At 38.8% G+C, this 27,598-nt stretch overlaps 1 long non-coding RNA gene across 4 annotated transcripts in view; it reads right to left on the bottom strand.

Annotated features, from left to right (window-relative positions):
* The window catches only part of LOC123795315 (uncharacterized), a 139,523-nt gene that overhangs the window by 7,337 nt on the left and 104,588 nt on the right, over positions 1 to 27,598 (bottom strand). For 3 of the 4 annotated variants that reach the window (XR_015726264.1, XR_015726265.1, XR_015726268.1), the window contains one exon: positions 8,451 to 8,643. The exons of the other annotated variant lie outside the window; for it this stretch is intronic. This is a non-coding gene — a long non-coding RNA (uncharacterized LOC123795315). The remainder of the gene's footprint in view (positions 1 to 8,450; positions 8,644 to 27,598) is intronic. 4 annotated transcript variants of the gene reach the window in all.

Below are 27,598 nucleotides of genomic sequence, written 5' to 3'. Positions count from 1 at the left end.
TGGGTGCCCAGATACTTGGTCAAACATTATTTTGAGTGTGTCTGTGAGGGTGTTTTGAATGAGATAAACATTTGAATCTGTAAACTGAATAAAGTAGATTGCTCTCTCTTATGTAGGTGAGCCTCATCTAATCAGTTGAAGGCTTGACTATAACAAAAAGACTGACTTTCTTTTGAGTCAGAGGAAACTCCTCCTAACTGACTGTCTTCAAACTGGAATATCAGTTTTTTCTTGCCTTCAGATTTAAACTGAAACATTGGCTCTTTCTGGACTTCAAATTAGCTGGCATTTGGACTGGAAGTACACCATTGGCTCTCCTGAGTCTCTAGTTTGCCAACTGCGTATCTTGGGACTTCTCAGCCTTCATATTGCATGAGCCAATTTCACACACACACACACACACACACATATATATTTATATATATTATTACATATATAAAGAGAACCCTGACTAATACAGTCCCTGAATACTTCTCCTCACTTCCATAAAAAAAGGGGGATTCCAATGAATGAGTGGGTATAATCTCTAGGGAATATCTGGCCATTGATAGACATATCTTGGGATTTAGAAATAAAATTGATTACAGTATCTTACATGATGAGGTCACAGCTGAGCCAAGGCTCACAGTCAGACTAACTGTCATATGGAGTTAGATGGCATCCTACACATTATTTGTATTCACTGATTTACGTGGGGGTTGATTCACAACACGGTGAGAATAATTCAGATTTATATACACAGACATATTTTTTTGGGGTTGGATTGGGAGAGGGAGAAAGTAAGGTTGCCAGATGGCACAGAAATATGGCAAAGCCCCTGAGAAAGAATCCGTACCAAGGGAAAAAGGAATCTATAATGGCAATTTCACAACAGAGTTTGAAGATTAGATGACAGAAAAGACATAGTGAGGTGGCAGATAATAAAATTCCACCCCAATCTGGTGCCCTGGTGGCCATATGCACTCCAAGAAGATAGAGAATCATGAATGAGAAAAGAAAGTGGATCTTTCCCTAAATAGCTTAACATTTCAGGACCCAAACAACCCTCACTAACCTTGTATGTGAATATTTTGTACTCGTAGGAGACTGCCAAATTCTATAGTGCCATAAAGATTCACAGCATCAGAACTGGAATGAATCAGCAGAGGCCTTAGTGACTGTAGTAGAAATGAAAATGAAATGGCATAACAGACGTTTATACTAATTTACAAAATTATATTAAAAACTCTTCTGGATTTCCAAAAATATCTGTGGGATGGTGGAACTTTGAAAGGTACCCAAACTCCTCCACGAGTTTAGAAATGAAGAGCCTGAGTATTGATAAAATCGACCTCATTCATGCCCGTGGATTGGTAAGATTTTGGAATGTCTGGGTGATAATGGGCTTCTTCCAGACCTCTCACAGTTGTGTCCTAGACACAAAGCCTGTCAATAACATGTTTGTTGTTCTAATCTGGACTGAACAATTTTTTCTTTAGGAGAAGAGTATGGGGGACTAAGATCCAAGAGGAATTTGTACTTCGTGTCTCAGTCTAGTTGATTATACTCTTATAAATAAAATTGTAATTAAAATGGAGCACATTTTCAGGATTCAGTGATTTCTGTCATGCCAAGCTATATCTCAAACCTTTTCTGAAACTGATGGGCACATAGCAAAAGCTTTTGAGAAAACTCTTCTCTCTTGTTTCTCATCTGAGTCCACTGCCTTCTGCCTGCCGTTGGCAATATCCTTGTTAATCTTGCTTTCTAACATTATGGCACACAATAGCAGAAAATGAGGGGGACTTGAGTTTCTCAAAGGGAAGATGCACAATAGTGTTATATTCATTTTGTCCTTCAGTATTTAAGTCCAAAAGTGCCTATTTTGTCTCAGTTTTGCTGGTTAACACTAGTCAGTCAATAAATATTGTTTGGACACTTAGGTACTTTGCACTAGGTTAGCTTCTGGGAACTCCATGGTAAACTAAACAGACCCAGTCCCCATTCTTATGGAGCTTACAAATTGGTGAAAATACACATATGAACAGGTCCACAGACAACTACAATACACCATGCAGAAGCCATATTATGTTATGTTATGATACATATTATATTTATATTATATTATATTTATTATATTATATTATATTATATTATATTATATTATATTATATTGCATAGAACAGAATGATAAAGTACAGTAGTTAAGAGCATGGACCCTGAAGCCAAACTGCTTTTGTTTCAAACTTCAACTCTGCTATTTGCTTATTACCTTTTTAGTTTGTTGTATGGATAAAATAAGCATAAAAACATTCATTAGGTGCTAAATAATTCTTAGCCACCATCACTGGCTCTTTACTTTCTCTGATATTGTCTGTTTTTATATTGTCATTGTATATATGTTCGCTGTCCCATATACTGTTGCAATTATTACTATTGTGGTTGTTGTTGTTGTTTATAATGATGACCACTACCACCCTGAAATCTCTCCTAGCAGCACACATTAACTTTTGTGGGATTTTCTTTGAAGCTTCTTTTTACAGTTCTACGGCAAGAGATTCTCTGAGAATGTTACTCACAGGAAATCTATTGCCTGATAATCTGAAGAGGCAAAATGTTTTGTTGATCTACTCCTAAAAGTTCATCAGTTGTAATCACTATCCATTCAGCCAGACACAGTCCCTTCTCTCCCTGTTCTCCCACCAGTGGCCTGCTATGCCCTCAGAGAGGTTCAGTGACAGTTTTTTCACTACTCTTAATAAGTTCAGGGATAGTATTGCCAGAAGGGTAACTGTCATTAGTGTCTCATCAAACTTGATGGGCATCATCTGATCTTTGTGTGTCCACAAAATCAACAAACTGAAGTTACTCAGTGGTGACTCACCAGAGCCATCCCTACCAATAATATATTCTCTACATAACATGAAGATCTTGCTTTTTGTATTTCCTCAGTTTAAAATAAAATTAATGTTCTTATTTCAACCTCTGCCAGTGCATATCCCTGATGTGAAAAATCAACCAAGAAAAAATGATCGTGTTGTCTCTCACTGTTTGGCAGTTTTAGTATTCCCAAACAGAAATCCTGGTGGGAAAAGAAACTGCCTTGCTGTATCTATAATTTATCAACATGGAAATATTGTGGTTCTAATCATAAAATTTGAGAGGTCAGTCTTATCTCCACAACTGTGCTCTGAAGAATTTCTAATAGGAGGGAATATGTTTCCTAAGAATAAACTTGTAAGTACTGAAAGCTGGTGAGGGGAGAAGGGATGCAGATATAGAACATTCTATGAAGATAAACGTATAATCTGTAGAATTGGGGAGAATGATTATAGGGTGTGAGCAGAGGAAAGAGTAAAGAGGGAGGTAGCAGCTCCCAAAATGTCTACCTAGGAGCAGCAAACAGGTTAGAAGGAGGAGGTTGGAGGGCTGGTCTTGAAGCTACAGTTCTGTAACAGGGTCATGCCTTCACTTGAATGAATTTAATGGAGGGTAGTTTTGGAGATGCTTTGAGGAGACTATGGGAGGGCTAAGCCTCATAAATCCCTCTTTGAAATCAGCAGTAGGGAGGAGTGGAGAAGGTCGTGAAAGCATGAACATGATCTACACCAGGATATGCTAAACATTGAGTAGGGATGATGAAGCAAATGAGAAAGTCAACAGATAGAGCACCCTGGCCTGTACTGCATTCTCTACCTTGGACAGCAGACTGTTACCTCTAAAGTACCAAAATGTTAAATCTAATGAGGAAGATTGGCATTCCCTCCACCCTCTACCCTCACGTGGTGCTTATTCTTAGGCCATGCTCTTGAAGAACATTCACATCAAAACAACAGTTCAGTAAATATTCCCTGAGCATATCTGCATGTCCCCATGTCACAAAAGCCCCATGCATGCAATAATGTTGTTATAGTACTTGGCTTATAGTGGTTGGCTTATTATACAGCCATATCTTCCTCTCTAGATGGCAGTCTTTACAAAAGCCCATTTCTATCTCGGTATCATTAGTAATAATAACATTAACGAATATCAATTAATCACTTATTTCTTGCCAGGACTATGCATTTAACCTTCTTAACAACCTATGAAGTACTTATTCTTTCACTTATGCATACAGTTCTATCTTTGAAGCACCTAATTGGGTCGAGCACGGTGCCAGCCACTAGAACTAGATTAGCAAACTACACACACTCTGGCCCACCTTGATAAAGCTTATTTTCTAGTAGAGAAAATCAGCTATAAACAAGCAAACAATGAGACCCAAAAAATGTTAATAAGGGAATTATAACAAATAATGTAACCATTTTGATAAATAAGGTCAGAGAGAATGACTAGATGATGAGGGAGATGGGGAGCAGAGGGCTACTTTTGATAAGGTGGGCAGTAAAGGCTTCTGGGAAGAGGTGAACTTGAATAAACATGGAACGTACCTCTCATATGACAGTGCAAAGGACTCAAGTGGAAAGGTGCTTGTCTGAAAAAGAGAAAGCAGACCACTCTGAAGTAAGCCCATGAGGAGTTAGAATGAGTTTGTGCTGGGTAGAGAGGAGTCAGATAATGTAGGTCTGGGCTTTAGGCCATTTTTTAAAATTTGAATTTTATTCTGTCAACAATAGAAAGCACTAGCATGTTTATCTCCATTTAATCAAGTGACAGTTGAAGAAACTCAGGCTTAGTGATGGTAATTAACTTGTTTAGGGTCACCCAACTAGTAAGCAATGGAGCTGGGATGTGTACCCTGATCAGTCTGACACCAGACATTAGTTCTTGATGTTAATTCCTGACAGAGTGTCCCATACACTGTACATTAGCCGCCATCATCATCATCATCATCACCACGACCAGAATCACTATTGTATCATTAGTTTACAGATGAGGAAGTAAAGGGCTTTAGATTCTCAGAAACTTGCGTAAAGTCACAGTCAGTTGGTGGAAGGGGTAGAATTTAAATGCAGGATCTCTAATTCCAGAGCCAAGGCACTCAACTCCAGCACCTGTAAGTTTCTAGCAGACAGTAGGTAGTCAATAAGTATTTCCTGAGAAATGAATAAACCAATAAGTATGCAACATTGTACTTGGCTCTGAGGAGAACTGAAAACTAAGAGACCCTATCTTTAAAGAGCTTAAAAATTGGGATAAAGTAAGGATTACAGATTAGTCAAATGTACAGATAACCATACTGTAAGGCAGAATTCTTTCCTGTCTTCCTTCCTTCCTTCCTTCCTTCCTTCCTTCCTTCCTTCCTTCCTTTTTCTAAGCAAATGTTTTTTTGGCTTCCTGCTAGGTTTCTGACCCTTCGCAAGCCCAAAACAGCAAAGTATTGTTAAAAGTGGGAACACAGTAACTTTAAAGTGGTATACATTGCCCATCACATCTGCTTTGGTGAATCAAAAAAACTTTATGGAAGGTCCCTGAAAAAGGAATACAATTTTAGGGATGCCTGGGTGGCACAGCGGTTAGGCGTCCGCCTTCGGCTCAGGGCATGATCCCGGCGTTGTGGGATTGAGCCCCACATCAGGCTCTTCCGCTATGAGCCTGCTTCTTCCTCTCCCACTCCCTCTGCTTGTGTTCCCTCTCTCGCTGGCTGTCTCTATCTCTGTCAAATAAATAAATAAAATCTTTAAAAAAAAAAAAAGGAATACAATTTTAACAGATGAAAATGTGGGGACAGTGTGGAGCATTCCAGACAATGATAACAGCATAAAGGAAGGCACAGAAGTGGAAGAGTTTAAGAGTGCTTCACCATTAGTCAATGGTTCAACTGACTGGAAAAGAAAGTTCATGTGACAAAAGACGGGGAAAAAAAGAAAGGAAGTTTGTGGCTATATTTCGAAGAAATGTATCATGTAGTAGGCACTCCTGTTTTACATAGAACATTGTCAGATAAACTTCAACTGAACTCTGAACAAGAAGTTAAAGAATAGAGAGTTCAGGGAACTGGTAAGTTCTATATTTCCAAGGGGTTTGCCTTTGAAGCGAAGAAGAGTATTAAGTGATGGATACTCATTCTCAAGATCCCTTCTATTGTTTTATATTAGTTCCATGAGAGAAGGAAAGACACCGTCTTGTTCACTGCATGAATAAGACAGCATCTAGAAGAATGCCTTTCACATGGAGGTACTCAATAAAAATTTGTGGAATAAGTGAGTGAATGTGTTTTTATGGATTTCTGCCACAAAACTCACATTTGTATGTTAGGAATGATATTTTAAACCTCTCACCCAGTGACTTGCAAGAAGGCAGTATCACCCATAAGAGGTGTGTTAAAAATTGTGGAGTGTTTCTGGCTATCATAATGTATAGGAGACACTAATGGTATTTAAGGTGTGGAGACAAAAAATGCATAGGACAATCCTGTATAACCCACACTCCACAGCACTTCTGAATGTCACAGCAAATATTCATGCAGGTAAAACACCCACTTATACTTATCTGAGGTTATACCTAACCCCATCTTACAAATAAATTCAAGTAAGTTGTACGCAGCTTATTATAACTTGAGGGGGAAGAAATGAATCCTTCACCAGGTAAACATCTGATAAGAACTCAACCCTGCTGAATCCTTGATCACAGCCTTATGAGACACCTAACTAGAGGATGAACTATGCCATGACCACATTCCTGACCCACAGAAACTAAGTGATAATAAATATGTGTTGTTGGGAGCCACTAACTTTGTGGTAATCTGTTAAGCAGCAATAGAAAAAACGAACACAGATAAGTTAAATAATTTGCCCCAATTTGTATACCTAGTAAGTGACGGCTATAAAAAATCAAACACAGTTTTGTGTTCATTGCCAGTGCTTTTTCAATTATCAGAAACTTTAAGATTGCGAGAAGAGAGGTTAGGATGGCTCATGTTGAATAGCTCCAAGGAACTTATTAAGAGGGGAGACAATGAGACAATACGCCAAAAGTAGGATGGGACATAAAGTTCTGGTGTCCAGGAAAGTGGTCGAGCTGGAGATACAGATTTGGAAGTCACCATATTTTAAAAAGCTATTGTCTTGGTATGTGGCCAGGAGCATGAATGAAATCACCCGAAGAGCAGTAAAACTGTGAAGAAGAGCAAGGATGAATATTTAAGGGGTGACCAGAAGTGAAATTAGAGAAGGAGGAGGAATACTTGCAGAATTCAGAGGGGAACTAGAAGAACAATACCTTGGAAGTCAAAGATGGCTTTCCTAAGAACAAGTAGAAGTCAGTGTTCCATGCCACAGAAGCAGCAGATAGGATGGGGTTGAAAAAGTCTTGTTATATTTAACTATTAAAAAGCCCTCGGTAAAACAATATGACTGAAGATATGTGATCTGCAAGGTGGTCCTGGAAACCTTTACACATCTGTGACAGAACAGGGTTTAGAAATGGAGTGCCGTACAGATAAACATAGACCAATAGGAGTCAATTGCGTTCCCCAAACATTTGCTGAACACCAATAGTCACACAGACTGAGTGAGTATGGTTGTGAAGATTCACTTGACTACACCTCATTCCACTCACATTTTTCCAGCTTAGTGACAACAATATGGAGGCACTTTATCAAATCTTTTGCTGAGTTCAAGACAAGCTGTGTGTACACGTTTCCCTGATCTATAGCTCTGCAGGCCATCTCCCATGTGGATTTCAAGAGTCTGCAAAAGTTTTCACATATGAAATCCTTATTATTTCTCATACCTGAGTACAGCCACAATACAAGGAACTTAGAAGATTACCTCAACAGCAAAATTATGTCCATTTTGTTAATTTCATGGTAGCCCCTGTTTTTTCCTTCCCTCAGATATATGCCCTGGTTTCTAAAACTCTGAAGGAAACTTTTTTAATAGCAATATAAGTTTTATAATTAACCATAACCATGTTATTTCTGCTTACTTATTTTTTTTCAACCTGATTAAGAAAATTGCAATTTTCTAGACTTCTCTGGTATGAGCCTGGAGCAATGTATAAACCCATAGTTGGGTTTTTTCTTTTTCTTTTTTTTTTTTTTTTTAAGTTTTGCCTGGAGGCCGAGAATCCACTAACCTGAAAGTAATGGTCACTGATAAGGAACAGAGCATTAGACATAATATCCGGAATCACTCATGCATCCAAGTAGCATTAGTTGACCCTTAAATAAAACAAGTCTCCAGTGAGCCATGGAGTGTGCCATGTCTGTGTAACATGGTTATGTAATCTAGGAATAATTTAAAGCATATTCATCCCTGAAAACAGATGTCTTATACACAGAAGTCACTCGTAGTTACAACTGTATTTATTCTGATTAGACATGTTTCCGTTAAAAGGCAATATGAGAAATAACATGAATGCATAATTGAACACCAAGGCAGGATGAACATGAAAGTGGGAAGTTACAAATTTGGCAAAGATTTTTAAAAAATACTTAGAAAGTAACTACCAAATATATGCCAAATCAAAATTTCATTGGCAGCATTTCGTTTTGTTCACTGATGTGCTTCAAACACCTAGAACAGTACCTGGCACATAAGAAGTGCTCAAGAAGTTGAACAACAGAAATGGCAAAGGCAGCTCACGAGAAGCAGGCGTTTGAGAGGAGCACGCACGGCTGAGGAAAATCTTCCAAGTGAATCACCCGGGCAGGCACCAAGATCTTCTGCATTCTCACTCTGTGTCAGAGGAGGCTGTCCTGAGAAAAGGCGGGCGCGGTATCTGTGGAAGCAGATGACGTATCTGAACAGTCAACCCTGGGGTTGGCACGTCACTGTGTCTCAATCATTTCAGTTGGCATTTTGTTATTAGTGTTGGTGGGAGTGGCTGGAGGACAGGTGGGGGGGCTGCTTTCCTAGCAAAAGGGCTGCACAAAGCCTAATAGAGGCTCTGGCCAAGAGAGAGACCTTCGTCAGTTCAGGCGGCTGTAACAAGATACCGGAGAGTGGGTGTCTTGAACAACACAAATGTATTTGCCACAGTTCTGAGAGGCTAACAAGTTCAAGACCAGGGTACCAGGAGATCAAGTATCTGGTTTGCAGATGGTTTGCAGATGGCTGCCTTCTCACCACATCCTCCCATAGCGAAGAGCAGACAGAGCAAGCAAACTCTCTCTTGTCCCTTCTTGTAGGGGCACCAATCCCATCATGAGGGCTCTGCTTCATGGCTTAAATTACCTCCCAAAGGCCCCATCTCCAAATACCATCACACTGAGGATTCCAATCTCAAATATGAGTATAAGGAAACACAGACATTCCATCTGTAGCTGGACTAGTCATGTGCCCTCCTTAATATGCTCCCAGTGCTGGGTGTTTTGGAGCAACTCTATCCTATTTCCAAAAGGTCCCAGGGAAGCTTCTAGATGCTCGCTAATTGCCAGTGCTCTTTCCCACCAGAGGGAATGCAGAGGAAAGGCTCTCTTTCCTCTGAGAATGAAGGAGGTTTATTATCACTGTGTAGTCCTTCCAGCACCAAAGGAGATAATTCATATGAAGGGGATAGCTACGTTGTGAAGACCTCAAGAATCAATAGACTCAGAAATTTATAAATTACATACTTTCCACCACCCCAGTCTCAGAGGCTTCACAAGAATAGGAGCAGTCAATGTCCTTCAGCTGAGTTTGAAATGAAGAATTCCATGAAAATGGGATCTCTGCTTAGGACCAAATCTTCCTCCAAATCTTTTCTCACTGCCCTCTTATCATGACATTCTCTTTGGTTCCTATTTCTCTTAGAGTTCCACCTTCCTGAATTTTCACCATATCCTGCATTCTGCTGTTTGTATTTATTGTCTCTAACTTATTTAAACATATATTGAGCTCCTCAGTGTATTTAATCCTCGTTAACAGCTGAGTGAGGAGACACATTGCTATCCTCATTTGCAAAAGAAAAAGATAAAGCTGAGTGGCTCAAGTTTGCATAGCCATTAGGTGGTATCGCTACCTTAGGCGGTATCTTATGTTATCAAACCCAGTCTGATTCCTGAGCCAAGCTTTTAGCGCACAGGGTTGCTGCAAATCACTACGTGAATTCCTAGATCAGTGGCCTACGAAGAGGTCCACGCAGAGCAAACAACTTCCCACTCTCCCTGTTCCTTTGGTGTCCTCAGCACCAGTATACAAGCGAGGTCAGGTTTGCTACGGTCTAAGCTTAGACCGTATACAATTTGGAGAGCCCTCTTTAAGAAAATTAATACAAAATTACAGATACATTATTGAGGACAAAAGTTAATACGTAATCTTATTATAAATAAGAAATCACAACAAATTACAACATTTAAAGACGGGCAAATACCTCAAAGCCCATAATAATTAACACACATAATTGATCACCTGCCTGACACACCTCACAGTAATGGATTTCATTATATTTTTTGGCTGCACATTTTTTTATCACTTCTTTGTATAATGAAAAATTTAAAATATTGTATCCTCTAGAGACAACAGGGAGATAATTCAGTATTTCCTCTAGCATGACTGATTGAATTGCTTTTAATGCTAGAAAAAATTTCTTTCAGCTTCATATATGAAAAAGAAACTTTTGAAAACTGCCAATAAAAGTGGTCACGTTATGTAAGTTTTTTGGATTATTGTAAAATTTGGAAGTATTCTGTCTAGTTTATTTTCCATATGAGCTGTCGGATTTCAAAGGATTTCCACTTTTCTTTCAATCCACAGCTCATTTTCCAGTTTACTGTTGATGTAATGAAGTCTCATAAGTGCTGGTATTTTCAAGTTCGCCAGGATTTCATCTCAAACGTCTTTCCCAGTGTGTTCACATAATTTATCCCTCTTCATGAATTGGATATCAAACAATCAAAGAACCTATTCAGTACTTTTCCTTGAACCTTATCTCTTCCTCTTACTCAATGTTGGTGTCACCTGACGAATTTTTGTTACTACTATTTGCTTCTCAATATTGGTATAATTTTTATTAATGTCATCACTCAATTCCACTGTGCCTGAGTAAGGTTCCATTACCTTGCATCTGTATTTTCTCCCAATTCTTAAAGAAAACGTAAAGATGACAAAATGATACTTTTTATATACTTCCAAATCAGGAAGCTATACTTTCTCACTTGTTTTATTGAAACATTCCAAAATATCTTCAGAAGAGCAGTTAAAATGGCACAGTTAAATGCATCGGCTTTTTCAACAAACTTTTTATATATTCCAAATCATAGAAAAAGAATACTTTAGATCCTAAGCAATCATTATGTCTATCACACAAGGCTCAAGCAACTTTGCAATAGCACGATCCTCTTGTTACATTGAGATTTTTAAATGAAAATATAAGTTGCATATGTGTTTAAATACCCCATTGTTTAAAATACTCTATGAGATGAATCTGAAAACATAGCTGTTGCAAAATACTAGAGTAGTCAACAGTTTCAGTTACTGTCACAGCAGCTTTTTCTCTGACAAGATTAAAGAAATGAGCTGGCATGGCACATATTCTGCTTGCTTATTAAAGTTTTGAAAGAGAGTTTGCAGCCCTTTGTCCGCACCTTTCATAACAGCTGCATTGTCATACAATTTATCGCTAATGTTTTTCAGCAGTTAGTTACATTTTCCAGAACTCGTTTCATTTTTTAAAATTGAAAGTCACAATATCTAGGTGGTTGTCAGTGGGCAAAAAGTTTAAAAATACTCATCAGGCTTTTTTGTTGTTATTGTTAAACTGGCAAGGCCTAATAATTATTAATTAATCAGTGTTTTGAATCCAGTTTAGAAGCCAAAAAATGCACTAATATTTGGTGTCTTTTTTTTTCTTTCTTTTTTTTTTTTTAAAGATTTTATTTATTTATTTGACAGAGATAGAGACAGCCAGCGAGAGAGGGAACACAAGTAGGGCGAGTGGGAGAGGAAGAAGCAGGCTCATAGCAGAGGAGCCCGATGTGGGACTCGATCCCAGAACGCTGGGATCATGCCCTGAGCTGAAGGCAGACGCTTAACCGCTGTGCCACCCAGGCGCCCCGTGTCTTTTTTTTTCAACTTTGTTTACCATTTCATTTTTTACACATTTTCCTATTACTACAGTTAAGTCTTCTTAAACTGTTTCAGATATGTCACATGTATTTTTTTTTCATCTTAACATTTCCCAATTGTTAATGGATCAAATTTAGCAATTTGAAGGAAGCCAATCTTTATTGTGAACTCTGAACAGCAAAAGTCTTTCACTTAAAAATTTAATAATCCTAATTACTTTTGTTAAGCTCTTTAAAATAATACTGAATGTTCTTTCTTATCTGTTATTCAAGACACTATTATAGAGGCATTTGTAATTGATTTACTTTTTGTAACTCAAGTACGTAAATATAGATTTCTTGTGCTCTGTGGAGTCTTTGTGACTTTCAAGGGTTCTCATTATACACATCTGGTCTGGAAACTCGTCTGTTGTAATGACTGTCTTGTTAAAAATGGCTTAAACAAAACAATAGATACAACCTTTTAGTCTTGGGATAGACAAGCCAGGATCTACAATAGTTTGATCATTTTATCTTATTTTCAGAATATCTGTTTGAGTCACATTCTTTCTATTTCATGCTCTGTGTGAGTCTCTGTAAAGTTTTTAGAAACAATTTAAAAAAACAAATTTTTTATTAAACAGTGTTAAAAGAAATATTTCTCAGTGAAACAGACCATACTTACTGAGCCCGAGTGACTTCATGAATATAAAGCTGCCACTGACCTCTATGATCATAACATTCTCAGTCCTTGGTCAGATTTATGCCTATCTCTTAAATCACCCCCTTCCTTTTCTGAGGTCACCTATGTAAGTCTTCACCCATTTTTACCATCTGTCAAAGGAGGAATCTTCCTTCTCCTGTACAGAATCCGTAAAGGAGGAATCAAATAGGAGGTTTTAGTCTGTTGGTCTCACAAGACACTGCAGTTCTGTGAAAACTCCCTTAGAAGCAGATCTTCTTTGCAATCTTACCACCAAAAGCAGGAGGAATGTCTGTTGGAACCCAACTACACATATCCCAAGTACTCATTCTCAGCAGTAGTACGGTCTGAATCCTTTAAGAAGTCTGCCTATCTTCCATTGAATTATGCAAATTACATCATTAGGTGTTGCTGAGCGCATTCCTCTTAATAGCTTTCTCTCACTTAAAAAAAGAAAGAAAGAAAGAAAAAGAAAAGCTTTGTGATCACAGTTCTAATAGGGACCGTGTGAAATTTTTAGCCAGGGGGCCCTTACTTTCCAAGAGGGGAGGAGCTATCATTTTATTTAATCCTCACAACAACTATTCAAAGTAGATATAATTTTTACTCTTACCTATCATTCACGAAAACTAAGGCTTAAAGAAGAAATATAAATTTCACATGGCCACACAGCTTGTAAGTAGCAGAGCAAGGAATCAAATTCAGAACTATCTGACTTTAAATCTTAAACTCTTATCCAATGATGTATGGGAGACACCTGGTACTAGCTCAGCAAAGCCAATTATTAAATTTTTAGGACTTTTTCAAGTTGGTTGTTAAACATAGCCATTAGTAAAAATCAAATTATATTAACTTACAATTAACTAAATTATTTGAAAACAACAGTGATAGTCAAAATACAATACTTCCTCATTATTTAACTGTACTTTACTATTATCGTTGCTCTTGAGTTTCTGTATGTCTTTCTATATTTGCATGGTGGAAACCCTATGTAATAGTGGGCCACTGCACATCTTTTTCCAAGTCCATGTTCAATGATGTCATGTTCATAACTTGAAAGTGGCCATGACAGAAATATTTACATCACGGAAGTTAGTAATAACCCCTCCCCCACCAGGGCTGGTTTTTAATTACACTACATTACACTATTTCTCTTAACACTATCTTACCCTTAAACAGTGATCATTTCTCTCTACAAAAGACACAACCCATGTGTCAGAGAATTGGTCTCATCAGTGCCATGTAATCCTGCACCCTTTGGTCGAGGATGTCACATATCCTTAGATATCACACACATTATGGACTACAGTTAAGTAAGTAAATGTTCAGCTTTCCACAGTCATAGAAAAAGACAAAGTCCATTCTCCTCAGAGTTCTGGATGCCCAACACATTAGATCTATCATTTACTTAACAAGGATCAGTGAAGTGATAGACTGTCGTCCTTCTCAAATGAATTTGCTGAGCAAGGGAGGAATTTAATATTTAGAAAACAAAATACAAAATACAAAAAATAGAACTTCCTGTTCAGACTACAGACAGAAAAAGAGACATACTGAAGGATTTTAAACCAACTCTGCCTGTCGAAAATTCAGATATTAAGAATAACCAGCAGAACTGGGGCCGAAAGAGCCTGATTCCCCCCTTCCCATTGATTATTATTTTGAATCTAATCACAAAAGCCAGAAGAGCCAAAATCTTGATCCTCATTTCCCACTTGAACTTACAGTTTATTTTGCATAAAGTCACATGCCGATGTACGCCCAGTGAAATAAAAATGAATTATCCTCCTCTATGAATGCTGCACAGTACTGTTGTTCAAAGATATTTATGATGAAATTTTCATATCTTGGCATGTATGAAGCACTGCAACAACCAAGTATTTAGTAATATATTCTAAGTTGTCCTCTAAATTGTAAGTTTTCAGAAAATCATAGGTAAATATGAAACACAAAAGATAATACAAAATTAGAAAATTGCTTCATTAAGAATGAATCTTTGACACAGTTCCTTACTCTCCACTAAAGAGCAGCTATAAAGCGTAGAATAACAACCCTGAAACTGAGAGTTTAGCTAAGGCTGTTTTTAAATTGGTCTTTTTGGATGACAGGTCCAATTCTAAAAATTTCATAGAACCATAAAATTGGGAATACTGTCAAGAGGAATCATTTAGTCTACCTCATTAGGTGAGAATACATCCATACCAGCATCTCCCAAAGTTCCACAAGATGGTAACAGATATTACATGAAAAAAAGGCTTAGCCAAATAAGCTTGAGAAAGGGTTTTAAAATGTTTTTTCTTTCAATCCCTCTCCAAACAGAAACCACCTCTAGGTTCTGGAAGCCACTCCTTCCGCTTGACCTTCAGGTCTTCAGAAGGTAAACCTCTTGTAGCTAGCCACGGGGTATTGACCTTTATTGGTGCCCTAAACCTGTCCAAACCTTCAAAACACCATTAAACTCTTCTAAAATTACCCAGTGAAGTGTATTAACTCTTTCCTGCCAGGCCCCTGACTGATAAATACCATCTCCACCAATTCCTCACTGGGAACAATGGAACCATACTCTTTACTATTTTGGCTAAAATCATCCCAGGCCATGAAGTGAGGCTATTCACACAGGACTGGATCATTTAAAGGCTAAGCAAAATCTCAGGGCTTCAACCCTTCTGGAAGAGAGACAAGTACCTTGGTGGCTGCTGTCAGAGGGTGATCCTCACCAACAGGAACAAAAAGACCTTTTATCGGCTACTCGGTCCAGACAATGTATGCCATTCATTGGAATGGAGACTGGATGCCATCCGGAAATAGCCCCAAACCCTGGCATCTCGCAGGAAATAGTTAGAGAAAGTTGTGGCTTGGGGCGCCTGGGTGGCACAGCAGTTAAGCGTCTGCCTTCGGCTCAGGGCGTGATCCCGGCGTTATGGGATCGAGCCCCACATCAGGCTCCTCCACTAGGAGCCTGCTTCTTCCTCTCCCACTGTCCCTGCTTGTGTTTCCTCTCTCACTGGCTGTCTCTATCTCTGTCAAATAAATAAATAAAAATCTTTAAAAAAAAAAAAAAGAAAGTTGTGGCTTGGACAGAGCTTGGCGATCGCTCGATGCTAACATCACACCAGTTCACATAGCCCGCTTTTCTTTCCCTATTGCATTCCCATTCCTTATCTGGTCTAGAGACAGGAAAATAATGTAACTGTCCAAATGTTGTCTGTTTTACACCACAGATTTTTTTTTTAAAGATTTTATTTGTCAGAGAGAGAGAGAGAATGTGCAAGAGAGAGCACAAGCAGGGGGAGCGACAGGCAGAGGGAGAAGAAGGCTCCCTGCTGATCAGGGAGCCCAATGTGGGACTCGATCCCAGAACCCTGGGATCATGACCCAAGCGGAAGGCAGACGTCCAATCAACTGAGCCACCCAGGCGTCCCCATTGATTTTTGAACTTACAATCAAATTGCTTCTTGGACTCTCTTACTTTTATCATTTCAGGACTGATGGGGAAGTTACCAAAATATAAGAGAAGAAATGCAATAAAGCATAAAGTGGAAGGAAACCTATCAGTATATCCCCAACCGCATTTTCTTGCCACATAAATTTTGATAAGTTCTAGTTCAGAATGGTGGAGACAGTACATATGTACTTCTCCTCTCCTCCCAAAGTCCTCTTAAAATGATGCTATAAAACTAAAAAAGGAATAAATTTATAAAGGCACTGAGAATATAATAGCATGCTAAAGATTTTACCACATACCTGCAAAACCAAAGGCAAGTAAAATCAAATCAATAAAGAAATAGTAATCGAGGGATCCAGAACTCAGGATACGCATAGAAGAAAACTGCAGTAGAGATGGGAACTCATAACAAATTAAAGCCTCTCCCCAAGTTGATAGGTAAAGAACAAGAGTAAGAGAAGAAAAGCTCCTAGGAAGAAGAGCAAACTGGCTATTGCTGAGATACGCTTCGGGCAGGCCTGAAGCCTGACCTGCCAATAGGGTGGCAAGCCTCGAGTTTACCTTTAATCTCTCCAGTCTCGCAATAGCACTGAGGAATGCTTTGGGAGTGTTACCAATTACAGTAATTTCAAATGTTGGGCAGACAGGTGCATCGCACAAATCTCTTGAGAGAGCAGGCATAAGGGACCAAGAAGGTATAAAACCACTGTATGTCAATCTTAGTGCCCTCAAGAGTCATCACCCAGATCAAGTAGTATTATCGGTAGTCGGGCAACTTCACAGGGATTTGAGAGCAAGAGGATCTTACTCAAGCAACTGCTAGCATTGCTGTGTTTGCTTCACTGTGTACACTTTGTGTGCAGTCGCTGTGCCCTTTACATGCTTAAAGGCACTTGTATACTTTGCCCTTGTGTGAACAACATTCTTCCTATCACATCACTATTCTATTTGACTAACTGCAGAGTGATATTGGGAGTGGGGTACACATGTGCACACACACTCACACACACCCCTCAAACAAAAATCAAACAACAAGTGCCAAATCCCATTCAGTGGCAGTACAGTATAATGGTTATAAATACAAGCTCTGGTCCCCAACTGCCTTCCTGTAATCTTCTCTCCGACCATCATAAGATAGGTGATATTAACCTTTCACACCTCAGTTTTCTCATTTCCAAAATGGGGACAATATTTCAACTCTCGGTACACTTACGGATCCTATGAGATTTCAGTGAGTTAAAACATATAAAACCCCATGTACCTGTCACATAGAAAATATTGTAAATTGTCGTTTTATTACAACTATTTTGAAACTTTTCTATAAAATACCAGATATTAAATATTTAAGGTTTTGCAGGCCAAACATGATCCCTGTTGCATATTCTTCTGTGTGTATGTGTGTGTAACTCTTTAAAAATGTAAAAACCACGTTTACCTCACAGGCCATACAAAAAAACAGGCTGCCCGCCAAATTTGGCCTCCTGTGTGTAAATTTGCCAGTCCCTGTTTTAAAACATTCTTTCACCTTCTATTGTAGGAAGGAATATCCACTCCCTTTTCTATTAAAAAATGTCAGCCTTACATTGAGATTCAAAAAATCACCTATTAAAAAATGAATGAAAAGATAAAAGAAAATTATTTCCCCAAGATTTGTAGACATACAGAAAACAAGTGCATTGCCGGCCTCCTCCTTATCTCAGTTGGGCCCAGTCTAAGAGTATCAACTCTTCTAAATACAGTTCTGTCTGTGAGAATAAATTATTTATCCTCTTTGGATGACTTATGTTAACATTACAATTCACTACTGTTAGGAATCATGTATCATCCTGGAAATGAACGTATAGATGTCAATTTCGCAGACCCTTCTATCTAAACGGAAATTTTCCCACTTAAACTGAATAGGAGGGGTCATCAAATGGATAATACTGAACTAGAGGGATAATATATTACAGCAGGGAACTTAAAAATGGATCAAGTTAATAAAATATCAGGAATTCTAGTATTAGGAATATGGGAGAGGAACGAGCAGGGGGAGCAGCCACGTGTTGAATACTGGTGCAACAGAGCACAAATTTCCCCAGAAGCCTAAAAGTAAGGTCAGCAGTCTTTTGTGAAAGTGACCTTTGGAGGAACTGGTAGGACCACATAGGGCCCTCAAATGGCAGCATCACCCCTAATGAATTCTGATGACAGTTGGACATGAAAAATGAGAGAGTAGAATTTTTACAGGGTCAACCTGAAAGCATTTAACTTCCTGAGAATCTATTTGGTGGCGGAGCATTTAAAATAAACCACAGAATCTTAAGAAGAGTAATCTTCCTGCCAAAAGCAGGAAGCCCAATGCCTGATCACCCTGTCAAGATTTTGGGAAACCATATTCTACATTTGTGGATCTTTTGGAGCTAAATTTACCAAGTTACAAGAATAAGGCAATTTGGGTTTTATCTTGGAAGAATTAATCAATTAATACAAATTACCAATTTAGAATACGTGTGTGTGGTGTGTGCGCGTGCGCGCGTGCACCAGCCTGGTGTGTGCATATGTATACGTACATACCCATGTATGCATATATGTACGTATGTATTGCAAAGGTTATTTGAATTGAAACTCAATGTGACTAAAACTTGATAAATTCTGTGCTTATTTTATGTGAAAATGAAAAGATAAGGAATGGGCCAAAAATATCTGGAGTTATTAGCAAAAGAATTATAGAATATTTAAATATAATTTAAACATAATATTGAACATGAAATTTGTTATAACACAATTGGTGTTGTCTATTTTGAGTTGAGTCCTGTGAAACCAGGTAATGTTACCTGCAGAAATTTTTCCACTTGAACTTTTCAGGTTTGAAAACATTCTGAGGATTCTGGGCATCTATTAAGAAGAGCTATCTGACATTCTTTAATTGAAAAATTAGACTGATAAAATAATATTAAGCTAATAGAACTTGTATATATCCATTGTAATCACAGGTGAGATAAATATATATATGTGTGTGTGTGTGTGTGTGTGTGTGTGTGTGTGTGTGAAAAATATATATATATAGTCTAGAGAGAGAGACTTAAGTATTCATGTAAATAAGAAGTTAAAGGCTAACTTTAGGCAGAATTTCAAAGACTTGTACCTTTTATTGCTGATATCTTTTAATTGTACAGAATTCCACATAAAAAGTACATGTCTTCTGTCTCTATATAATTTATAATTTTTCAGGATATGGGGAGAGTTTCTTTTACTTCTCATATAGTTTGTCCTCTAAAATGATGATAAGAAGAGTTGTTTGGGTAGCCATTCTAGGGCACTTGAGGCATGGTATAAAAATAGAATAAGAAAAGACTTCCAAATATAGGGGACAAAATGTTGCTTGGTACGGCAATAAGCTACATTAAAACTACCGGAGAAAGAAGAAATTAGATTTAAAAGTCTCATGTTAGGGCTAAAATAAAAATTCGGTTAAATTCAAAATCATAAAATTGTTATCTTTTCTTTAAAAAGAAATTATATTTTCTGCTCTGTACCTCAAGTGGCTTCATTAGCATGCTGCATCCCCCAATCTTTACTTCTAGCCCCGAGATTTGATCTTTATTGCTATTTTTTAAGAAAAGGAACTAGAGTCCCCTGGGGAGTGTGGCTGATTGCATTTTAAAAGTTGCAGAACGCAGGATGAGACCTAAGCATCTTACTGAAGTTAAAAAGCAAGGACTTTTATTTTGGTTTTTGTGCCTTCCTGTTTCATTTAGGCGCTTATTACCGTGCCTGGATATGTATAAGTGTGTAGTTATAAATAAGTGAATAAAATAAAAATATAAGTATTGTTTATGGTATGTCAAGTCCACATTGTATAATAATAGGGTACAAACAGGCCACTTTTCTGTACCATGCCTTCTCTCAGTAAGAAACTTATCGAACAGGAAACACCATGGCAAATATTAGCATATTTATGGCTGGCCTATGCAGTGAAAATTCTCTTTACCCAAATGTCCATTATCCACTCATCTAATGGTTTTTTGGCCTACCCCTGATGATCAGAGAAGTGGAGGGTCTCCTTCTCTATTCTTCTCAGCTCTACAAGCCCCCTGGTCCTCGGGCACTCACAGACAGCTCTGCAGTCCCTAGTTTATCCTCAGTTATGGTATTACCTCCCTCGGATGCTCTTAAAACTCACACATACAATACCCATAGTTTTGCCCACTAGGAAACTGAAAAATTTTTGGAGTTGTCATTTCCATTGGTGGGCTGGTAAAGCAGCTTACTGTTTTTGTTTTGGTTTTTTTGTTTTGTTTTTAAGCCATGATTTGTAGCATTTACCTCTTTCTGTGATACAAATATTTCTACCATGGCTGATTTCAAGCTACTTACAGCTTAACATCTGGCTCTCAAAATTCCTAAATACTTGACAAGCATACCTATGAAAGTGAGCGAGCTCCAACCCACCACTGGCCCTACCTTTCTTCATTTTGCCTTACCTGAGCTTTTCTCTGATTTCACCTGCAAAAAAAGTCATGTCTGGTTACACTGGGAAACAGTATTTCCTATAAATTCAAAGACCCCACTCTCTTTGCCACTCCCTAAATTCTAATGTCTGTGTTCATACCCAGAGTTGGTAGTGGAGACCTGGTATTTCCTATTTGTTTACAAAACCTTTACACATTATGTATGCAAGTCTTGATGAAAAGGAAAGGAAGGGGAGAGAAGAACAAGGAAAGGAGAGAGAAAGGGAAAGAAGGAAGGAAGGAGTATCGTTGTCCCCTGTCTTTTACACATTTATTACTTGCCTTGCGTTAGTCATTCTTGCACATGAATTATCACCTTCCCAAATTAAAAATACCTTGAGGACTTAACCTGTGTCTCATTCATTTCTGTACCTCCTGTAGCACCCAGCTCAATGGCTAGTCCGTAATGAGACTTCATATTTGTTGAAGAAAAAAAAAAAAGGAATGAATGAGTAAAAGAATTTACAGGTAAAAAAGATTAAAAAGGAAAAGCTTGTTTCCGCATCAACCCACGTAAATAAGTAGTCAACATTCCGATTTCCAAATTTCCAAACTGTTTGCCACCGATTTTCCACCAATGTCAAGTTGGTTTTGCCATCACCAACATGCTCTTACAGTAGACCTATTGCCTTTTCATCTTCCTTCCGTAATGGGGAACACATATCTGACTGCCTTACTCTGTTAAAGGTAATGTTTTTGTGCTTCACTGAGATAATCACTCTTTACTGATAATAGATCAACTATTTGTTGGAAGACTGGTGCTCAGGGTTAGTTTTTTTCTTCCAGATAAAGAGGGCAGCTCCCACAGATGTGTGCAGCATGACGTGACTACCAGAATGAATTAAAATTGGGCTTTATTTATTACTCTTATCATCAAGGTATTGTTAAGTGCTGTCTACTGATGATGATATCAGTTAGCTCAGTGCAGATAGTTCAGTCCTGAGCTCTTTAAAATACTTTGCACATTTAACTCAACTTAGAAATTTTAAAATTGTTAAATAAAAATGAACTATCCCTTCAAAATAGGAAAAGAAGACTAGTTTGCCTTTTTTTCATTATTGTTCAAAGTAGCAGATATGAATCTTAATTGGATGAACAAGTAAAATCACATTTCATTATTGTCTGTAAATCACCTAATTTCTATTCTGAGAGCCCAGTCCCACTGAGCTGGTGAGTCAACCTTAGTTCTTTCCAGGCAGCTTTCTCCCACACCCAGGTTTGTGTTGAGGTTCTAAGGTCTCCAGGACCAGGCATTAGAACAATGGTCACTAAGTATCTGGCCATATTGGTAACGCCTAGATTTTTCTACAACCACATGACCTTATCAAGTATTCCACTGTTCCATTTCCATGCCATGCACAGAGCAAGGGACTCTTTACCAGGGCTAAGATTCTAAGCTTGATAGCTAACCCACATGGTTTTGCACTTAAAAAGATTTCCTCTGAAGTACTGCTGTACTCTTAGGTGCTTCCATGGAGGATGTGAGCATCCCCTATGTTCAAGGACTAGCAGACCTCCCCCCAGTGGGGAGAAAACTCTATTTTCCTTGGAGAACTTTCTGTCTCTTCTGGTTTCGCACGGGGATACCAATTTCCTCTGTCTTTAAATTCTATTATCCTCAGTGGGCAAACAGAAGCCAAGAAACCCTGCCAAAAGAAAATATGGAGGGGCTCCTGGGTGGCATAGTCAGTTGAGCACCTGACTCTTGGTTTGCCTCAGGTCCTGATCTCAGGATCATGAGATCAAGCCCCGCATGGGGCTCTGTGCTCAGCTCAGAGTCTGCTTGAGATTCTCTCTTCCCCTCCCTCTCCCTCTGCCCCTCGCACTCGTGCTCTCTTGCTCTCTCAAATAAATAAATAAATAAATAAATAAATAAATAAATAAATCTTTGAAAAAAGAAAGAAAGTATGGAACTAGTTATCTGGTTGAATGAAGGACAGAGAAGTGGGAAAATTCAAGGAGAAAAACATCTCAAAATTTCAATTAATACCTCAAAAAAAAAAAAAGAATCCATGCTAGCAAAATATCTATTAAACATCCTCCTTCTGCTTTTGAATATCTATATTCGGGGATTTCATTGCTTCAGTGTAGGTAGGTGGCCAAATTTCCTACCCTCCATTCTCCTCTCTCCAAATGCTAGTTTAGGTGCATTTCTGTCCTTTCTATCTACTTGCTCTTTGCCTAACAAAGATAACATTCTTCTTAAGTAAAGTAGGCACTGCCTAAGCAATATAATCTAAGGGATATTAGGAAGGTCCCTCCTTACTTGAAGTCGCTTATTTCTCTGTTACTGATGAACAACTACTGGTGCTGCCATTAGAAGAACCAATGCCCCAGATTAAGGCAGAGCTACTGGGACCTTAAAAATCATCCACAGATTTAAGCATTCATTCAACACGTATTTGCTGATAACTGATATATGCCAGACACTGTGCAGGGTACAAGATACACCAAATAAAAAAGCAAACACAGTTTCTCTCCCATGGAGTTTATAGTCTACTCATGGCAAGAGATATGAGGAAACATTTCTTTTTTTTTTAAGATTATTTATTTATTAGAGAGAGAGAGAGAGCACTTGCACAAGCAGGAGGAGCAGCAGGCAGAGGGAGAGGGAGAAGCAGACTCCCCATTGAGCAAGGAGCCCAACGTGGGGCTCAATCCCAGGACGCTGGGATCATGACCTGAGCCGAAGGCAGACACTTAACCCACTGAGCCAGCCAGGTGCCCCCATTTCTTTTTCTTTCTCTTTCTTTCTTTCTTTCTTTCTTCTTTCTTTCTTTCTTTCTTTCTTTCTTTCTTTCTTTCTTTCTTTCTTTCTTTCTTTCTTTCTTTCTTTCTTTCTTTCTTTCTTTCTTTCTTTCTTTTTGAGAAAACATTTCTAAGTGATTATTAATTACAGTTATAAGGGCTATGAAAAGAAAATGGAGGTGATAGTACATAACGGGCACTTTCCCGATGAAGCAGCATTTAGGCAAAAACTTAAAAAGGAAGTGAAGAGTATTCTCAGTTACAGGACACAGCATATCTGGAGGCCTTGAAATAAGCAGAATGTTGTTTAGAATTTTTTTTCAACTGAAAAAAGACACTGGCAGCTGAATCCTAGAGGTGAGGTGGGGTGCCTCAAAGACAGTCCGGAAGGTGAGCAGGGCTAGAGCATGCAGAGCCGTGTAAACCGGAACGAAGATTTTGGTCTTTATCCAAAAAAACCCTGAAGTGTTTTATGCAGAACAATGAATGATCAGGTTTCTATTTAAGAATTCTGGCTGCTGTACAGAGAAGGAATGGGAGGGAGGCAAAGATTGAATACATAAAACATTATGCCACTGTCAGCTATTAGTATCCTAGTCTCTGCTACAAGAGTGCGACAGTTAAAGCCCTAAGACTGAGTCCCTCCCAGAGCCACATCCTCACCAAACTGTACTTTGCCTATCCATGTCTCTTTCTCTTTTGCTCATACCTTTTTGCTCATAATCAAGTCTCTACCTGGCACATCAGCTCTATTGCCAGGACCCCTATTTTAATCAGGGAATTTGTAAACTCTAACACCTTGCCTATTTAAGCCTCATCTCTTCTCTCACTCATGCCCTACACCCATGGACAGGAGTCCTGCCCCTGAACTCCAGTCTCAGATGTGGAGCTTTTTTATCTGCCAACAGGTTCACCCAAGAATGCCTTCTCTGGCACTGCCAGTTACCCTGTTTCAAACATCAAGACACGCCCTAAACTCTACTTCTTACTATCCTTACTGACACCCTCTTCGTCCAAGCTACTATCATTTCTTTTTTTTTTTAAGATTTATTTATTTATTTTAGAGAGAGAGAGAGAAAGCGGGGGTGCATGCAAGCAGGGGGAGGGGCAGAGAGAGAGAGGGATCTGGAGAGAAACTCCCTGCTGAGCGCAGAGCCCAGCGAAGGGCTTGATCATGACCTGAGACGAAATCAAGAGTCTGATGATTAACCAACTGAGCCACCAGGTGCCCCAAAGCTACTATCATTTCTTACCTCAATCACCCCAGCATTTTACTGGTGCATCTTCCTCTAGCCAAGTCTGGCTTCCCACCAATGGCATTGCTCACACTGGAGTAAGAAAGATCTTTCTAAACCAAAAATGTTGCTGTGTCATCTCCCTCCTGAAAGCCCTTCTACGGTTTCACATTTCTTACAGACTGCAAACTCCTCACATGTCATACAAGGCCCTTCAGAACTGGACTCTACTTACCTTTTCAGTTCTGTCTCACACACTCTCTCCTTTGGACTTCCTGCTCCAGTCACCCTTGACTTGTTTAAGAGCTGGATTAGGGGCTAGACCAGCTGGGGTGCTCACCTCACTGGAGTGCATTAGAAATATTGGGCTTGGGGCGCCTGGGTGGCACAGCGGTTAAGCGTCTGCCTTTGGCTCAGGGCGTGATCCCGGCGTTATGGGATCGAGCCCCACATCAGGCTCCTCCACTAGGAGCCTGCTTCTTCCTCTCCCACACCCCCTGCTTGTGTTCCCACTCTCGCTGGCTGTCTCTATCTCTGTCGAATAAATAAACAAAACCTTTAAAAAAAAAAAAAAAGAAATATTGGGCTTGGGGGCGCCTGGGTAGCTCAGTCTGTTTATCATCTGCCCTCAGCTCAGGTCATGATCCCAGCACCCCGGGATCGCACCCCGAGTCAGACTTCCTGCTCACTGGGGAGTCTGCTTCTCCCTCTCCCTCTGCCACTCCCTGCTTGTGCTCTCTCTCTGTCAAATAAATAAATAAACTCTTAAAAAAAAAAAAAAGAAATACTGGGCTTGTTGACTTGGCTCCCCAAGTTTTGTTTAACTGGTAGAACTAACATTGGTGTTACTTCTGGAAAAAGGAGTCAGCATTCCCAAATGTAAATAAAAATATTCTCCTGTCCCCCAGACATACTGACTTAATAAGTATTTCTGCAAAACGTATTTAGAGTAACAGCTAAAAGTTGGCAGTAAGTTGAATTTCTAACACCAAATAATATGTGGCATGGTGCTATTTATTAGGGATGAGTAGTTTATTTTATTACCTAAATGTTACATTTCTAGTACACCTCTCAAGAAGTCTCTGGTTCAAAACACACACTAACTGAAGAAAAGCAAGAGAAGGGGAAACATGTCACTGAATAATTCCACAATATCAACTCTACTTTGACCCAGCTGAAGTGAATTACTAAGTGAATGTGTTTTGCATATAATTTTTTGTAATAGAAAAATCAATTTCTTCCTGGCCTCAAGAAATAAATATAGAACAAATAGTTTTTAAATATCCATTTTAAGGGGTGACAAGATGTTGGCCTGCCTAACAGGCCCCGATTCTCGGCTCACTCCTGCAAACCCCTGTGCTTTGCTATCCTTGGAACATGCCTCATTCCCTCACGCTATTCCTACGCAGCTTAAATAGCACCCCTCTAAGGGGGCCTTCCATGACCCACAGGCTAAGGTAGGCCTTTCTCTATACTTTCTATTGTCACTCTAAGTAGGATAATGCCTAATGGTGATAAAGAAAATGAAGAAAATACCTGACATTAAATCTCTTTTATGGTATTTTCATACTTCCCACACTTGTCATTGTATTGTGTATCCATTCTATTTTATTGTGTGTCTATTCTTCTAGAACTTAAGCTTCTGAAGCAGGACATTCATTGTTTTGTTAACTTACATATCCCAAACACCTGGACAGTGCGTAGAACACAGAAGGCCCTCAATAAATATTAGATGAATGAATGAATACATGAATGAATAAACATATGAGTAAAAGACTACTCCATGTTAGAGCTCCCTGATTCCTAGCCTGAACTGCCCTCGTCATTTATCACCATGGCATCCGGTTACCATATTCTGTGTCTATGAACCGAATTAATGACAGATCTAGAATTAACTACGGCTGCTGCCACACATATCCCCAGGCACATGACAGCTTTCAACAATGGGTATAGAAAAAGAAAATGCTAAGACACTAAACCCCATGAATTATCTTCTTCATGATTTTGTTTATGGCCAGAGCTCCTCACATTTTTCTCCGGTTTTCATGGGGAACTCCCCAGACATCAGGAAAACAATTTAGGTAATGAAGTGTCAGCTCTGCAACTCCCAAAGGACTGTGAGTCCAGTGAATTCAAAGCTCCAGAGAACGTCAGGCTGAGGTAGCTGCCTGGGGAGTTATTGGTGGACTATGGCATAGGCAAAGTCTTCCCCTGACTGACATCATCACTCCACAGTTGCAACAAGTGCTTACTATATCCCAGGGCATTATGTTGTCTTTTGCAAAAATTATTTAAAATCCTTATAAGGTAGGTGCAACTAAATTATACCCATTCTATATACGAGAAAAATGAGGCCCAGGGAAGTTACACAAATTGTCCAAGGTCACCCAATTAGGGAATGGCAGAGCCAGAACTCCAAATGGATCTAACAGTTCCAGTATACAGACACCTTTACTATAGCTTATGTCCTTCCACCCTCACCTCTCAATCAATTTTTTCTAAGAAATGCAAGTTGGTTTCAAAATCTGAAATGAGTTAAGAAGGAAAATGAATCTTTCTGTTCATGATGCTATAATTCTTTATTTTGGGTTCATTCAAACAGCTGTTGCATACACTACTTTGGGGTAAATAACATTTCTTTAAATAGAAAAAAAATCTCATTCTGTTTACTTTTAAAATTAATTAAGAGGGGGCGCCTGGCTGGCTCAGGTGGTGGAGTGTACAACTCTTTATCTCGAGGTGGTGAGTTCAAGCCCCACATTGGGTGTAGAGCTTACTTAAAAAAAATTAAATGAATTAAGAATGATTAGGAAGCATTCAGGGAAAAAAATCTAAGAAAATGAATGCATTCTCTAAAGTATACAAAAAAGAATCACTGAAAGATTCTTGTCATTATTATAAAAAGAAATATATTTAAAATTACCCAAATCATTATCACTCATGATAGTTTTATTAATGAATTGGCAATGCTATGGTTAAGGATAAACAGCTCATGAACTGTGGAAGATTCCATGGGGAGAGAGGTCAGTTAAAGGGGAAAAATAAATTTAGAAGAGGCTGGCAATAATATTGACCAACAGAAAGAAG

This window comes from Ursus americanus, chromosome 12, assembly GCF_024610735.1.
Source record: "Ursus americanus isolate L20-20 chromosome 12, mUrsAme1.1.p, whole genome shotgun sequence".
Taxonomy (NCBI): domain Eukaryota; kingdom Metazoa; phylum Chordata; class Mammalia; order Carnivora; family Ursidae; genus Ursus; species Ursus americanus.
This window is presented reverse-complemented; position numbering and strand designations above follow the sequence as displayed.